The 18,984-nt window shown below is 35.0% G+C and overlaps 1 protein-coding gene across 1 annotated transcript in view; it reads left to right on the top strand.

Annotated features, from left to right (window-relative positions):
- Positions 1 to 16,203: 16,203 nt before the first annotated feature.
- LOC143226396 (twitchin-like) overlaps positions 16,204 to 18,984 on the top strand; it is a 217,123-nt gene continuing 214,342 nt past the window's right edge. The window contains exon 1 of the mRNA XM_076457312.1: positions 16,204 to 16,294. The gene's annotated coding sequence lies outside the window, so the exon portion shown is untranslated. The remainder of the gene's footprint in view (positions 16,295 to 18,984) is intronic.

Below are 18,984 nucleotides of genomic sequence, written 5' to 3'. Positions count from 1 at the left end.
AGTATTGACACTGGTTTTGTACTGTCGTCCTTTCTTTAAATGTAATCACAATTGATCTTTATTTGATTTTCTGTTTATTGAGATCTACATGTGATATCGAGTGGAGGCTTCTCCTGGGTTCAGAGCAACTCTTGTTTTTTTTTTTAATTCTGTTGATGAATCTGCACACGAAAAGACGTGAAAAGGTTTGTGCTTTAGTGTCGTTTGAATAGAATGAGGTCAAGTCCAATAGCGTTTCTCACTTATTATGTTCTATGAAATGAATTAAGAATTAAAACTCCTTCATAATAACGACTTAACACAAACTAAAAACGACTAAGTCAGAGCTCTAGAATATTGTTTAGAAATACCTTAATATGGAATCGAAAAACTAGAAAGAAATGAACAGTGATTATCGAAAGCTTTTTTCTTTATATGTATCTCTCTTACCATTCATATATCGTAATAGCAATAATGTTGTAGCTTACTAAAATATCAAAGAATGGAATTGCTTTGATAGCAGTCTTTACCTGTTGCTTATACGCGTTTCAGTTATGTGTCTGATTCCAAAAGGGTAGAGGTACTCAAGCAAAATCCTGAAGCAAGTGGTTGGTAGTGTTGCGTATTCCAGACGAATTCTTGTCTGCCATAATTGTTTCGTATTATCTTAATATCAGTCATTACATCTTAGACCCCAACTTCATGATTATAGAAATGAAAACCTAAAAGCTTATGCCATGTAATTTGTATCTCATCTTTTACATTTCTCTCGACAATGTGGGAGGAGACATAAATTCATGCTTTACCAAGTAGAAAAGTGCTTCTACTGACACAGTTTTGTCACGACACAGAGTCAGGAATAGGTATGAGGAAGGTGTTATTAGGTATTATTTCCTCTGTTCCTCGCCTATAACTAAACACCATTAGAGTGTGTTTTAAAACGTACTTTCTTTACCGTCCAAAACTACCTCGGTAACTAGAGTCAGTTAAAGAACTCCTTTGTGAAAACATAACACAATTCTCTGAAAGCCGGTTGTGAAAAAAAAACACATCAAAATTCGTTTCTTTATCGTTCGACAATTCATTAATCTTTTTTTTCATGATAATTAAAAACTAAATATTCATCATCACTGTGCTTCCAGTTGTACATTTTCACCATTTTTAATCAATGAATTTTCATTTTTATGAAGGCCAAAGCTACACAATGGGATATCTGTGCTGCACCCAGGAACCACGTTTTTAACGTCGTAGGTCTTTATGATTACCGCTGAGCTACTAGTGGGAGTGGAAGAGGGCAATGAACTTTTGTAACAACTGGTGTGAATAAATTACAATTTGATCTGAGAACTTGTATTCTTTTAGTAGTGATTTTTCTTTCACCTATTTGACTTCTGTAAAGAATGAATTTTTTTTTTTTACAATATTGATTGTGTGATTTTAAGTATTATTTTGGAGTGGCCGCTGTTAGAACCTGTTCTATAAGCTTAAAACACTTATATATTAATATTTCTTAAAGTATTGATTTCAAGATATTAATTTCAATCAAAGGAACCTACCCAGTAGACATAAATTAAACTTAAGTACACGCTCTAATACGGAGTTTGAAAAAATTAATGTAAATTTGCATTGGAAAAAATATAAATAACTTTATCAGTTCTTATTGTGTTGGTTTTAGAAGGAAGAAAGCTTTCAATTTAATGTGGTACTTTTATTCAACATGAGCAAAGTCTTTCATAAAACATGGTGTTCTTATGACGAATGGATAAGTTTGTTCACACAGAGTGATATTGTTCTATCAGATACGAAAATCTTTTCACACAACATGATGTTCTTTTATCAGATAGGTAAAACTTTGCACACAACATGATGTTGTTCTTTTATCAGATATGGAAATCTTTTCACACAACATTATGTTCTTTTATCAGATAGGTAAATTTTTGCACACAACATAATGTTCGTTTATCAGATAAATAAAACTTTCACATAACGTAGTTTTTCTTCTATCATAAGGACAAAGTTTTTTCAAAGTGTTCTTGCATTAAACTGAGTTTTATTGTATTGATAGTTTTTAAAGCAATTAATTACGAAGCCCCAAAAAACATATTATATATACATAAATAGTAAAGTAAACAAATAAATACTACATATACGGTACTACTGGAGAGCTTTTCAAAATAATGATAAACAGAAACAATTAAGGTTTATATTACCACACAGGTTTTTCTGCTGTACTTTTATTTTGTTTAAAAGTTATAGGCATGTTACTGTGAAGCGAATAATAGAAAAACACTTTACCACCTATTGAAATCTAATCACTGCTGTTCAGATTTTCCTTAGAGATTTAATTAAACTCACATATTTTGCTTCTAGCTTTTATTATAAGAATGTGATGTGAAGAACTGTAAATGAGAACCTGGCTTACCTAACGTTTCAGAAAGCAAGGAACTTTCCGAGAGCATGTTTTACATCGTTTCTCCATTTGAAAGACGTACAGTTTTGATTCCGTTGAAAGATACGTAGATGTAATTACATATACATATTTACAACAACACGTACGAATGTATGTTACATGATTTTAATGATTGTCAGATGTATGGTGTGATAGAGCAGAACACACCAATTCTGCTCAAGTGTTTCAGATCTTGAAATATCACCCTTCCTCAAAACAACAACAAGAAATAAGCTGGAGTTATGTCAATCATGCAGAAAATGATACACGTGAAGAAAGAACATTATTTCTTGTTATTGGTCGATTATGTCAATCAAAAAATGTAAATTAAGAACCGGTGTACATATGCTTGTGCCTCTTACCATGAACGATGAACCGTATCTCCCTGAAGTACTCGAGAATTATTTTAACCAGTAAAATATATATTGAGTTTCAGTAACCAAATTTGTCTGTCTTTTCTCATCATTATATATATATATAACTTTTAAAATATCGATTAAACTTACTAAAATTATGATTTTTAAATTTTAAGTTAAAATATGAAACAAAAGTAATAGTATAGTGATACCTGAATGAAATGAAGGGAAGACAGCCCTTTCGTCACACTATATGAGTTATTTTGAGCTTCCTTGGCCATAAGGAGTTATATTAAAATCTCATTTCAGTAATGGTCACAACTTATTTCCGTTGTCTTTGAGTATGTTCCAGTAATTGAAACCGATAGCTACAGAAAAGTAGTGTGTTCTGTTTACAAGAGTCTGTACCTAAACGTAACACATAAACAACTTTCTATGCTCCAAACAGATATCTTAAGTGTTGACCCAAAAAATATGTTCTCGCCATTACTGTAAGATCACAGAGAGAAGGAGCCAGAGAAAGTTTAATCTAATCAGAGCTCCAGTAAGAGCGATAGAGGCTCGAAGAATGTGGTTTTTATTATATATATAATTATTGTTCGTTTTACAGATTATCAATCACACCATACCCTATCTTCTCTTAACACTCTCAATTATAGCAATAATATATTGATTCTCTGGTTGCTACATTCCAAAAACTGGAATGTGACAGAGTCCATACGTGATTTATAGACACATTTAGACATAGGAGTTCATAAATTTGTTTTGTTTGTTCTGAATTTTGTGTAAAGCTACACTAGGGCTATCTGCGTTAGATGTTCCTAATTTAGTAGTGAAAGATTAAAGAGAAGGCAGCTAGTCATCACCACCCACCGCCAAGTCTTGGACTACTCTTTTACCAACGAATAGTGATTATCACCGTTGTATTATATCGTCCCCACCGCTGAAAGCGCGAGCAAGTTTGGTGGGACGGAGATTCGAACCCGTGACCCACAGATTGTAAGTCGAGCTTCTTAACCATCTAGGTATGCTGAGCTGGGTTCATAAACCTTGAATGAAATACACAGAAAATTGTTGCAGTCCCCAAGTGGGCTGGCAGTAACATTACGGACTTATAACATTAAAATCTGGGGTTCAATTTTTCTCTAGTGGATGGAAGTCAGATAGCCATTTTTATAGCAGTTCTGTTGTACATAACATTAAGACAATGTTCGTGAATTTACTGAGAAAGCGCTTTTGTCTTTTTCGTGACGTTTTATCAGTTTAGCCTGACATCGTCAGGTGATTCGAGATTATCTGAATGCATGTTACAGCAAAACGCAGTGAAAAGGTCATTAGAACTTGTAGTATTTGAGCTATAACAAAGTAAACTCACTGCTACAAGATAATGTCATTCATCGATGATTCATTATTGGTACTTCAGTTTTAAGTAAGTAAGTGAACATCTGGCGTAAGTTACCTTATATCTTTACAGTTCGTAACATTCTGCTTCAATGTGGAGTATATATGATCTCTACGAACAGGTAAGGCAGACTGGCAGCTATAATGTATGATTAAAAATCAGTGTGATCTTAAGATATCCTTGATCATTCTCTGAAACAGCTGTTTAGTGTTTGAGTTATTCAAAGCGATTTTACATTGATGAATGTGAAGACCTTATAATACGGCGTAAGCAGTTAGTATCCATTAGCCTAACGTTAAGGAGGAGGGAAACTGTCTCAGTGGTTTAGCGCTTTGGATTTTTTTTGTGTTTTTTTAAATTAAGCACAAAGCTACACAATGGGCTATCTGTGCTCTGCCCACCACGGGTATCGAAACCCGGTTTTTATCGTTGTAAGTCCGCAGACATACTAGCGCTTTGGAGTCATGGTCGAATGGTTGCAAGTTTGAGGTAGTTGTGTCCTTGAACAAACACTTTACTCCACTTGTCTATTCTATCCAGCTGTACTAGGGATGTATAACTTTTAACTAAGGTTTATAACCTTCGAGGAACTGGCACCCCATCAACGGGGTATTGTACCCCATTCTTTATTCTCTTGTGCAATTGGAATCGTAGTTCGAAAACATTTGGTACCAACATGCATGTCAAGACTTAACTGCCTAAATTAACTTCAATCAAAGACAATTAAATACTCCAACATATTACAAAAAATGTCATATTATGTGATCTATGTAACGTGTAATGTTATTCTGTGGGATCAGTAGAAAAGTATACATCCAGAAGCCATTGGTAATGGTAATAAAAGACTCTCTTTTTCACGTGAGACCTCTGTGCGTATCAGCGTGAATCGTGGAAAAGTCATCTAAAACTCAGCTCAACCCTGTTGGTTGTAAGAAGTTTGTATGCCCAACAGTAGTTATTGCTGTCATCATCAAATTTTTACAACCAACATACGGAAAAAAAAAATGAATATACGCAAAAATACTACGTCACAGGTGGTTGGTTGATTCACTGGATATGGTTTTAGCACCCGTGCCTGTTTGGTGTCTTGTTGTGTGCCTAATTAATTTAGACGGACACTTGGCGTACAGCTGGCCTTATGAAAGCGACATCAAACATGACGATTAGTGTGATTCAGTTTTCTAAAAAGTACCTTATGCTTGCTTTTGTTTGTTTGTTTGTTTGTTTTGAATTTCGCACAAATCTACTCGAGGGCTATCTGTGCTAGCCGTCCCTAATTTAGCAGTGTAAGACTAGAGGGAAGGCAGCTAGTAATCACCACCCACCGCCAACTCTTCGGCTACTCTTTTACCAACGAATAGTGGGATTGACCATCACATTATAACGCCCCCACGGCTGAAAGGGCGATAATGTTTGGCGCGACCAGGATGCGAACCCGCGACCCTCAGATTACGAGTCGCACGCCTTAACACGCTTGGCCATGTCGGGCCCTTGTGCTTGCAGCGAGAAAGAATTGTCAGATAAGTAGTTGTTGACTGCTTGTGATGTGCTCTTTAGAAGATCTAACCACAGTTTGTGGCCAGTTCGGCGCATTTCAAATAAAGATACAACTGAGAATAAGACAACTATAGATATATAGCCTAAAGTTAAATAACCAATCATTTTCCTCGCAGTTCACATGACTGGTAATCAGGTATTTGACTTGTATAACAAAGGACTGAAGGAGGGTCAATGACATTGAGTTTATTACAGTTGTTTTATTTTGTCATTGCTAGAATGTTACAGATTCCGATAAGCCTTGACTGTTTATACAGAATCTAGCTTGTCTTCTAGTGGCTCAGTGGTAAACATGAAAACTTATAACGTTAAGAAACTGAGTATCTATACTCACGCTGGGAACAGTAAAGATAATCAAGTTTGTGTTTTAAAATAAACAAACAAAATAATTTAATTGAAGAAAAATCGTTCAGCTATGTGTTAATTTTAAAATAATTATTAGTAATATGGTAAGAAAGAGTTTTGTACGATACATTAAACGATTATAAATATGCAGATAAACAACTCGTGTGTTAACAACTGCTCATATAAAGTCACGGTGTAATGGTGTGTCTCAGAAATAATTTAGTTGTTTTCTGTCGATTCATGGGTTAGTGTAATGTCACCAAAAAGTGATAATTTTTGGAAAGGGTAACAAACAGCCGTTTCCGACGCAAAACATTAATAAATTCAGATCATAAACGTGAGTACAGGCTGCAAATTTAAAGTTTTCAAGGTGGTGTTACAACTGTACTTTATGTGTTTGGAAAACAAAGTAATATGAATCAACATCGTAAATTCGGATCATTCAGGAAAAGACTTGAAACAAGTCGTACTTTAGCCATGGAAGTAAAGTGTGGTGTTTTGTAATAGGTTAATATCCATGAACACAAAGGTTAGTGTCAAAGGCTTTCCGTGTATCCCAGGCTTCAATACCTAAATCAAAAACGATACTAATCCAGAAAAGTAACACAAGTTTCATGTTCCCAAGCTATCTCCACGATATATCCATTAAACTGTCGCATACCTCAGTCGGATGGAAAATGAAACAGGTATTCATACCATTCCGTATGAATACACACCAGTCAAGTTATTAGATTTCTGTCCGAATAAACTTTTGAAATGGATGCTGGGAAAGAGATGGTCTATGGAAAGTACTTAAGAAGTGGTGGTGTGCGTTGGACATGAAAGCTTTACAACGGAACTTTTTCAAGTAAAAACTACACTGCATGGTGGTTTTAACACATACGATCGTGAAGTAGAGGCTGTAAAGACGTAGTGAAGCTTCATAATAATTTAAATGAAAAATACTGAGCTCCTTCACTGTGCATTTTTCGTGTTGGTTTTTAATATTTTGAAAAAGGGCTTTTCTTCACATGTGCTACAACAAGTGCCGCATGTACACTAAATGCATTCAAATGATATTACTAGAACTTTAGATGTACAATACATACCATAGACGTTGAAATATAAACTTTTATTCACGTTATGGATTCATTTGACATTCACTCAGATCTTTGCACGTGATATAATAGGGACTGTTACATGATTTCTTTTACTGAATATAACTGTCATATGTTTATTAATGTTTACCTCAGTCGTATATTACAGGTATAATCTTTTCTTTTTTTTTTCCGAGGCATTCTGTTTTGTTTGGACTTTGTAAACATTATACTATCATTAAAAACAACAACGAAACAACAAATATATTTTTGTCAACGTTCCTAGCAATTAGAAAGGTAATTTCGACAAACTAAAGGGTTCCTTCGTTCTCTAGAGCTCGGTGCTCGCTTTCTTCATAGGTGGTAACATTCAAGTCTCAGTTTTGTTCTTCTGCATAAATCTTACCAGCGGAAATCCAAACTACCAGATTTAATCTACCTACCTGGCAACACAACACGTATAATATCACACCTATTGTCCATAGTCACGTACAAGGCTCTTTATCTTTTCATGGTTTGTTGGGTTGCATCGTCCAGCAATTTAGACTGCAAGTGTAGATGGTTTGATGTCAACACGCGCTCGGAAAATAGAACGGTGAAGTACATATGGGAATATTTTGGCTGTATGTTGAAATGATTAGTTGTAATTTTTTACGTTAAGAGCTACAAGGTAACTTGAAATCTAAACATTTGTTGTACTGACTTTTAAGTTTTCAGGTCTGTAAAATACAGGGTTCTGGTTATACCCCTCATTTGTCAATATTATGAGAAGTAAATACATACGTTTAGTACTCACGATTTTTAACTGTCGTAGAGAATAGATCTGTTAATAACAGTTAATTGTTAAGAAGAACACATCATTGTGTTAATTTATTTTTGTTATGAGCTGAACGTGCCCGTTTTTTATTTAGCAAGAAACTTGTTTGCAATAAGTTTGCAAACCCAGTTAAGACTGCTAGAATAGAACTTATATGGGAACAAGACAATGACTTTTTAATGTTAAAATTACTTATAGTGCTTTGCAAAAAAAAAACAAAAACCGCTGAAAGGGTGAGTATGCTTGATGCGACGTGGATACGAACCTGCAACTCTTATAGTGAGAATTAAGCGCCCTCTACTCTGGCTACTCTAAAAAAAAAGCCCATATAAATACATGCAATTAACCATTATTTTTAAGGCTAAAACATTCATTTTGAAATATAATTAAAACATTCAAACAACGTGAAAATATACCATACACAAAAGTACATACTTTAATGTTCGTAATGTTTTCCATAAGTTTTCAATGCATAGAACCATTTTTCGAAACAGTACCATATCCAGTAAATTCAACGCAAGTCCATTTAAAAATAAATTGGCATAAAGAATATGGTATTTAAATTATTGATGAATTAATAGACATAAACCTTTATTTTTACATATAGTTACGTTTTCGTTGATAAATCTAGCGCTCTGACTCTGACCATGCTGCTGACTTGGTCAAAGTGGGTGTGAATCTCAAGTGACACAGAGAGAAAATACAAAAGTGTTAGATAGGGTATAAAAAATTTTAGTTACATTTGTTGAAGTAAATATATTGAAGAAAGCAAATGGTTGAACAAAGAAAATAGAACATGATGGCTGACGTATGGGTGTCAGAGAAAAAATATATTAAAAAAAGTGTTACGCAGTTCGTTCAAGAACAAAGGAAAAACATAAAACAAGAAGATAACAGCCTTCACCATATCAAGCCTTAATATATAATTATCAAATTTATCATCTAGGCCTAAAAAGGTGATGTTAGCTCTGTTACTTGAACGAATTATAATCTTACTGATTTGATATCATACACTGGGTGAAACACGTTCATACAGAATATCTAATGTCTAGCAATATCGTTTAATTGCCACCCCAACAAGATTGTAAAGATAAGCAATACATGTTGCTCTCTACTATGTAAGCAAAACGCACAGATTATTTGCAACAACGTGATTATTTGTTTGTTTCTCAATTTCACGCAAAGCTATAGGAGGGCTATCTGCCCTAGCCGTCCCCAATTTAACAGTGTAAGAATAGAGGGAAAGCAGCTAGTCATCACCACCCACCGCCAACTCTTGGGCTACTCTGTTACCAACAAATAGTGGACTTGATCGTCACTTTGCAACGCTCTCACGGCTGAAAGGGCGGGCATGTTTGGTTTGGCGGGTATTCTAACTCTTGACCCTCAGATTACGAGTCGAGTGCCCTAACCACCCGGCCATGCTGGGCCTGAAGCAACTGAAAAATAAACTAAGCTGTTGCTCTTTGTGAATATTATATTAGCGACAAGAAAAATGCTAGTGTGTGTCTACATAATATGTGATTAGTGTTCAGTGAGAAAAATGTGGCAGAAAAACATTATAAATTTAAACTTTCTGTCTTGATTAACTTTTCGCACGTGGTCATTCCTTTCGTGAACCAACAAATCCAACAGTACAGAATACAATACATATTATGCTTTAAGTTTTTATTTCGCTCCGCTCAAGATAACTGTCACAATAAAAGATATTGCTGAAAAGTATGAACATGTGATATCTGCAGACATACACCCGTATACGTATATATAGCTTACGTAAGACAAAGCGAATTCAGACGTTGCACCTTGTGGATTCACTTCAAGACTTGAAAATGAGGACTTTTCTTAGCGCTATATAACCGATGAGATTTAGTCCTAGCCGTAAACTGATGCAAAAAAATGATTAAGTCTTATCATTTCCCTTTTGCTCTGAGTATTTTCAAATCATAAGGGAAATACTAGCATTTTCTTCGCCTTCACTGCCCAGTTTGGAACATACAGACACAGTGGGCTCGTCTTTGTCGATCTCTTTAAGCCTGTCAAACCTTTAATCTTTGGTTGAATCGGTTTGCAGAACTTCTTCCATGATGTAAAAATCAACATGTAGATGTTTTTTCCTGCCAGTCTTTTGAAATTCATAATTTTAAAGGCTGTTGCCGAATGATGAATTGGAGGACAATCCATTTGAAACTGAGTGGCTGTAGCATGTCCTGTGAATATCATAGCTACACCAGTCTCTCCCTTTCAAACTTCTATTCCTTCGCCATTCTTTCACAGCCTCATATCTGATGTACACCATCGTTTCTAGCTGTTACTTCAACCACGGTTACCAACAGCCATTTTTGTACTTCTGAGACATTATGGAATATTTTGTGGATGACGGGCCATGTCTCATGCACACTAAAGCGCTGCTCTCCATATGAACAACGGGTATGGGAAATAGCCAATGAACTGCGGATCCCAGTCAGCTTAGTTGAAACCTGAAAACTTTAAAAAAAGTACACTCTATGGATTGCACAGTGTATTTGACAAAACCATTTGACTCATGATGGTACAATAAAGTATGAGTCTTCACTTTCCCCCACCAATACCTGTTAAACATTGGGCTGCTGAACTTTTCCCCCTGTTCATCTACGACATGTCACTCACAAATTGAGATGATATGTCAGCTAAGTAGTTACACTACAGCTAAGTAGCTGATGGTGGCCAACACTCCCTCTGCTCAGTAATCTGATGGGTTATATACTGGAGTGAAAAGCTTACAATTTCTGTTAAAAGCTACCCTGGTATAATCAGTTCTTGCTCAAAGCTAAACAAATACTACAATCAGTAGTAACACACTATTTCTCTCCTACGTAATGCAAAGATATTCAACAGAAATTCGTTCATAAATGTTGTAGTAGAGCTATCAACTCAGCTGTCACTTGGCATCATAAAGGGTGAATACCTATTTCAGACATTATAAGAACAATTAGGTTTGGTTTCTCAGCTGTTCCACACGGCTGGAAATAGTGACAACAAAGACGTAACTCTAACTGACGTTAACCGCAGCTCTGATGTTTGAGTAACTGGGTTGTCGGTCTGTTTTATTATTTCTAAAAACATGAACTAACCCCTGGCACTACCGTCTTTATTCTCTACGTTATAGATGTTGCAGTTTCACTAGTGCTTGTCCAGGTTCTGATGATATATTATCTACCTCGTCTTAAAGCTGTTTTGGTCAAGATAGCAGAAACCATTTACTTCAGTCTGCAAACGAAAGTTCAATTTATAGCTGTATCATAGTCAAGTGTGGCCCATAGAAGCCTAGCTGACTAAGAAAGTTAGAGACAGTCTAGATTGGTGCTATCTATAGAAGCTACACACCTATGGTCTTGTTAACATCGTTACTAATACGTTTCCTGTTTCCCGTTTAAATAGAGAAAATGCAAAGTTTTCCTCGACTTTAACTATAAAAAAATATAGGAAGGTTTATTAATGACACAAATATGTCACATTTTCTTAGATAGAATTTCACTCAGAAAGGCGTTATATTTTTTTTTCATGAAACATCAAAATAATTTGTTAGCAAGAAGGGTCTACAAAGTGAGGTTCAAAACCTGTACATTTTTTATAATGGCATAATCTCATTTTATTTCTACGTCGTCAATTTTAAATATAAAAGTCCAATGAATCAAAATCGTCCACTAATTTATGATGATGTTTGTAAAACAAACTCTGTGAAGCATTACTTCAAAATGGCGTTGGTTATTATCAAGATATTGTAATAAACTCTTCATTGTGGGCAGTAACCATACTTTAATTTGCAACGCTTTCTTGAGCTGTATTGAGCCAAATATACCTTGGAATGGAAAATTAAATTTTCTCCTGTTACATAATAGTGGTTTTGGTTTATTTTGAATTTCGCGCAAAGCTACTTGAGGGCTATCTGCGCTAGCCGTCCCTAATTTAGCAGTGTACGAATAGAGGGAAGACAGCTATTCATCACCCACCACTGCACCAAAAATGCTCGCCCTTTCAGCCGTGGGGGCGTTATAATGTTACAGTCAATCCCACTATTCTATTGTAAAAGAAAAGCTCAAGAGTTGGCGGTGGGTGGGGATGACTAGCTGCCTTCACTCTAGTCCTACACTGCAAAATTAGGGACGGCTAGCGCAGATAGCCCTCGTGTAGTTTTGCGCGAAATTAAAAAAACAACAACAAACAAACAAACAATCAACTACTAACGGAGAAGTAGCCACCAGTTCTTAACATATTTCTGTAAGTTTGTTAAGATCACCATTAGAAATAAATGACATACCCAATCATTTTAGTAATAATCTTAAACCGACACTGAACACGGTGAAAGAAAAAAATTAATAATACTAGAATTAATTGTTATCCAAAGAAAAAATCACAGACGTTGGAAATATAAGCGCATTTTAAACTTAAAATGCCTGAAAAGAATGATTTTGGGTAAAAGAACAGGAGGTTTTGAGACACTACTAATGCAAATTGATATTAATGTAACTAGCAAGTACTCATCTTAGCTCTAAACCTTTACTCAAGGATTAACTGATGTTGAGTTCAACTGATTATCTGCATTTCAAGTATAAACATAAACCGTCCTGCAATACTTGCTTTACCTGATCAACCAGTATTCATGGCGGGTGCGTATTAGCAACTTATAACGTTTATATCCTAACTTTCAATGTATTAGGCTTTTTCAAAAAAAATTACTAACATGGAAAGCCCTAGTTATCCCCAAAACCTCGTAAAAGTAATTTCGTTTACCGCTTCTCGAATTTTCATGTATCAGGTAAGCTAACTTAACTATGTTTGGACTCAGAGTTGTGTTTTACTTTATGACTATTAATATTGAAAACTATGACACACGTATATATATATATGAAAGAATCAAGAGGTTTTGTTTGTTAAAAAACCCACGAAAGCCTACTCAGTGATTATGTATGCATTTCTGTCTATAATTGTGAGCTGATAGACCAGATGTGTGTGTGTGTGTTTTCTTATAGCAAAGCCACATCGAGCTATCTGCTGAGCCCACCGAGGGTAATAGAACCCCTGATTTTAGCGTTGTAAATCCGTAGAGTTACCGCTGTACCCGCGGGTGTCAGACTGGAAGGAAGCAGCTAGTTAACACCATTCACCGACAACTCATGAACATCTCTTGTTTAACAGGATTTGACTACCACTCTTGTACCCACAGATCCAGTGTGCAGATCACGTTTCTGTGAAAACGAGTCTTTAGTTATATATCCTTGGGATTCACAATTGGGGCACACTGACCCCTATGCTGTTTCCAACCTACCCTGAAGAATAAAACACTAAATTGTGAAAAAAGTCTGATGAATTTGATAACACATTTTTCACTACGTGTAAAATAAGTCTTTATAAGAGGGTAAGTTCTGTAAATCCTGATCTAATGATATATTGATAAAAAAAGCCCAACCTGTTATAATTTTTAAACATTGTTTCGTGTTATAAACTGTTTGCTTTTTTTAATTTCGCACAAAGCTACTCGAGGGCTATCTGTGCTAGCCGTCCCTAATTTAGCAGTGTAAGACTAGAGGGTAGGCAGCTAGTCATCACCACCCACCGCCAACTTTTGGGTTACTCTTACCAACGAATAGTGAGATTGACCGTCACATTATAACGCCCCCACGGCTGAAAGGGCGAGTATGTTTGGCGCGACGGGGATGCGAACCCGAGACCCTCAGATTACGAGTCGCACGCCTTAACACACTTGGCCATGCCGTGCTATGTGTTACAAGTTACTGTAAACAAAAGAACAGGTTAATTCACTTGGACAAACATCCCCCATAACACTTGGTACATAAGTTTGTAAGCTTCGGGCGCAATAACATATTTTTATCACTAAATGTGTTTCAGAAGCCCACTTAATCCGAACAGTTTTAGCAAATTGATTTTTTTTTTTGTTTTTCTATTGAGAGCGACTTTGTGGCTCATTGACAACTCTTCATCTGATTGACAAAAGGAGGCGTTGTTACATGACAAGTCAGTCAGCAGGGAGCCCTCTAGCGATACGTTTCCTCATAAATCATCCTTTGTTCGTAGTAAATTATTGCTTGAACGTAACTGTGTATAAAAATTAAACAGGTGAATAATATGAAAGCTGTTTTTAATATTTAGTCTATGGCTACAAATTATCAGTTTATTTTCACACTGAATACGAGCCAGAACGCCTCCCAAAGCCCAAGGGTAATATTGTTGGTAGGAAAGTAGACCTTTTCACAGTATTCTTGTCAAATTTATTTGTTTAATGTTCACTTCTGTGTACGTTTTAATCCATACGAATTTCTATATAAAGAAAATACTTGTACTATAATTCGGCACAGAACATTATGTTGGTTATTTGTTTTATAGCTTTAGGTCCAAAACGTTAAATCATGACTAACGTAAAATAACAATATGAATATATAATAAATATACATTATATATATATAAAATATAACACGTTGCAGCAAAAAACGCACATGGTTTTCCTTTGCTCATTTTTTATGACATTATATTTTTTTTCATTAATATTTCTTCATATTTCATTTCCAAGGATAATAATAATCTTTCTGAAATATAAATTGAATGTTGCTCTTCAGTGTGTGAGCGCCCCATTTAAAATTAAAGGACTAAAGAAGAACTGATTGATTATTCCACCTGATTTATGTTGGCTCAGACAGTGACTGCATTTACTGCCTGTGGGAAAGGAAGTCAACTGAAAACCACTAGTTGGTTGGATTAGGAGCTATGCTCTTCTTCTAAAAAAAACGATGTTGATCAAGTAGACTTGAAATTAACAAAGAGGTTTCTAGAAGTTAGATTAGGAGCTATTTTCTCGTAGAAAAAACTAAGTCGTTGATCGATGAGATTAACAGATAGGTCTTTATAACTCCCTGTTACGGAAGGGTGTCGAAGAATGGGTGAGCGTGAGAATTGTGCATATTGGCGCAAACCAGTTTAGCCGAGAAAAGAAACGGGAAGTAATAAAAACGTGCCTATTCTGGGAGATTTTCAGGGGTCGTAATAAGACAATCTTCTGGGCACTGGGAGACTTTCAGGAGTTGTAATGAGACAATCTTCTGGGCACTGGAAGACTTTCAGGAGTTGTAATAAGACAATCTTCTGGGCACTGAGAGACCTTCAGGGGTCGTAATAAGATAATCTCCTGGGCATTGGGAGACTTTCAGGGGTCGTAATAAAATAATCGTCTGGGCACTGGGAGACTTTCATGGGTCGTAATAAAATAATCTTCTGGGCACTGGGAGACTTTCAGGGGTCGTAATAAGACAGTCTTCTTGATCTGTCTTGCTAACCTTTGTTTCGTGGGGGTCATTTCATGCAACATTCGTTGAATATTTTGAAATATTATTTCACATCATTTAGTTAACTTACTTGGCTCAAATTTATACTTTCCACATAATAAATATATCAACCGTGTGCCTTCTCTCTGTTGCCTATTATCCAGTTGTAGCTTTATCTCGAAGATGGAGCGTTGTCTTTTTGTAGGATCCATTTCTCTTTGTATCAGTGAGTTATCTATTTAAGAAGTTATAAAACAACTGATATATGCCAAGTAACTAATGAATATAAATAATATATCAATACATAAATATCTATCACTGAAAATTTTAAATCCCAAGAGCTTAAGCTGTTAGCAATGCATTGTAGGCTCGAAAAACGGAAATAATACATTACTAAATTACAGAAAACCGGAAATCATACATTACGAATTAAACGAGCAACTCAGTTTAAAATACTAAAGTAAACGAAAAACTTATATGACTTTTTTTTTTATAACGGTCTTATAACAGATATATACAAACTGAAAATTAAATATGTATCTCCGGTGTCCTGGTACTGCAAAATAAAACTATCTTTACAAGTATGCTGCACTCTAAACCTACAATTAAAACACGAAGTGATTGGAACGCAGACACTTGTGCCATTACCTCATTGGTTAATGGCCCCGGCTGAGCTCCAAGCATGGCCTCGATTCCTACAGAGAGGCAGTGACTAAGTTTCGCGTTTATTCTAAAGCATCCTAGTACGAAAGAAGGAATTTCGTGATATCGTTGAGGGGAGATTTTTTTCTTCCGGAAACTCTTCAGGCAGATATAGTTCTTCATATCCAGTGAACATGAAAAACACAGTGTGACCGTTGACAAATCTAACGACAAAGTACGAAGTACTGTTCCGTATTTCTCACTTGAATCGGCACCGTACTATTTGAGATCTAATAAAAATTTATGTAAACACATGTGATTTGATCCTGTAAATCTTGACTCTTCTCCAGAGGCCAAGGTGAGTGTTCAAACATTTGAAATTAATTGATTTCATTATGTTTTGTTTTCTGGAATATTAATGTGAAGTGTGATCGTAGTTTAAGAATTCATTGTAATCCCCGTGTGAAATGAACGATCTAAGAGAGAAATTTACTCAGTCGAAGATTTCGACGTAGTTTACTATTCACTAATTGCTTAAAAATGTGCGCATGCTCCTGTGATAATGTTTTTTTGCTTCTTTTGCTTCCGTCCAGTGTAATAATCGTTCAGAAAATGCTGTGAACGTTTCTGTGCATTTTGAAAAAAAGTTTAAAGTAAATTTCGTTCAAACAAACGTTCTTCTAACGAAATCCACTTTGTTACATGTTCCTGCGAACGTTTATGTGCACTTTTGAAAAGTATTCGGAAGGTATTAAGGCTTGCGGTTATTTCAAATAGAAAAAAAAGAACTATTTTCTTTATATCACAAAAAATAACTTTTCGAAATATCAAATAATTCTTTACGTTTAACAATATTCCAGCTTTATTTTCGATTATTTTGAATAGGCTTCAAATATAACTAAAACATGTTGACTAGCGGAAGAAGCTAAAAATAGCACAACTGACTTTAATAATTACAGTCAGCATATTTATTAAACGTCATATTTTAAATCTTAAGCTCGTGCTATTAATTTTCAATCTTTCTGTTAATCAGGTCTGTTAGCTTGTTAACAGCATACTATTATTAATAATAATAAAACAGTAAACAGGTTATTTTAGGGTGGTAATATTGAGATGAACTTCGTGCTCTGTTGCTTGTGTTTGTCATAATTAATATTAATACATACTTTGCTTAAATTATACCTAATTTTTTTTAAAAAAGAAAAACTTTATGCGATTTTGTATGTACTTTATTTTTACGATGCAAAATGTATTTTAGAAACAGAGCAGAACAGTATTTACTGTCATTGTGAATAGACAGGAACAGAGCAGAACCGTATTTACACTGTCATTGTGAATAGACAGGAACAGAGCAGAACCGTATTTACACTGTCATTGTTAATAGACAGGAACAGAGCAGAACCGTATTTACATTTTGAATAGACAGGAAAATAGTTTAATATTCTCTTACATTTTGACATGTTCTTCTGTTCACTGATTGTTACAGATCTGACGATTTCTAAGGTAGTGAAATTTCATTGATTCTCATATTTGTTATGAAATCTTCACGAGCCAAAGAAATAAGAAATAATTAATATTTTGTAAACGTATACACCGCCAACAAAACAGAATATATAACATTTTATCAGTGAGCTAATGACTAGCATTACTTACACTAACAATTAACAGTTTTCACGTTTTGTAGTTTTCTAGTTTGATAGCTAAATAATTATAATCGAAACAAACTAACTATGTAATACTCAAGACTTACACGATTACGTTTTTGTTATCTAATTATTAATTCAACAAAGCGCTCCTACAGGTTTTCGCCTAAAAAAGTATTAATAAACAAAACATGCTTAGTGAGCCACATTTGCGAGAGTAGCTTTGATTAATGTATTTATTTAAAGTTACGTACAAAGGAACAGAATGGGCTCTCTGTGATATGTCAACCAGAGGTATCGAAATCCGGATTTTAGCGTTGTAAATCCGCAGGCATTCCGCTCCACCACTGGGGGGCGATTAGGTTGACTACAGCTTAATTACAAAGCAGTGGGAAGTGGTTTCGTGGTTGTTGACACCTCTGTATCAACAAACCATTAACATAATAATAAAAAATGCAACAAACAATCTATTTTCGGAGAATTATTAGAAACTGAACTTCCTATGCAGTATCTGGGACCTTTGAAAAAGAAACCAAAACTTACACAGCTGTTTTAATCAGTTTAGACAGAGACTCAGAAAGTGGGCCATTTAGCCCCAGAGCAGATAATCACAGCACATTGAAGAACTTCATGTGGTTGTAATGAGATAATTAGAAACGTCTGACGTATATTGTTGAAATCTGCACTGTAATTTGTTTAATGCAGAACTTAATCTTAAAGGCAAATATGAGAATGATTGAAACAGTGCAAACTGTAGGCTGACATTTCATGTTTATTTTTACTTAAATGAAAGTCTGGAAGATGAAATGCTTAAATCAAATGTATCTACAAATTTAAATTATAGAAAATAACGTAAAGTTTTTGATTGATACGTATGTTGTGGGTTTTATGCTTTTTATTTTGTAAGCGAGAAAAAGTAGTATATTTTCGGATGAGTACCTGCAGATATTTGAGATTCTCACTAATGTGTATTTACATTATGTCTACCCAAAACACACATCTTTGGTTCAGCTATAAGCTTGAACGCTTATAACACAAAAATTCAGGGTTCAATAGCCTATTATACAGATTTGAACATAAACTGTTATCAAAAACATGTTGTTGTTAATAGTAAATCAGTACTTTCAGATGCCTTATCTAATTGCATTCACATCGAATTTTAAAATACATTTTCCTACACAATTTATACGACAAGTTGCTTGAAACGTTCTCGATTGTAAAACAACGATATAAGTTAGAAGTTATGCAGAAAAGAATGGACAAAATATCTCAATATTGCTGTTAATTCCATTATGGTGTTAGGATTTAATTAGTCTTTTATGTAGAAAATGAATAATTCCATCGAATGTTTTTCGTTAGTTCTTTATATTGAGGGTTGGTCTGAAGGAAACATTAAATTATTTAA

The sequence above is a fragment of the Tachypleus tridentatus genome, chromosome 9 (assembly GCF_004210375.1).
Source record: "Tachypleus tridentatus isolate NWPU-2018 chromosome 9, ASM421037v1, whole genome shotgun sequence".
NCBI lineage: Eukaryota > Metazoa > Arthropoda > Merostomata > Xiphosura > Limulidae > Tachypleus > Tachypleus tridentatus.
The sequence above is the reverse complement of the archived record's forward strand: the minus strand, read 5'-3'. Positions and strand labels throughout refer to the sequence as shown.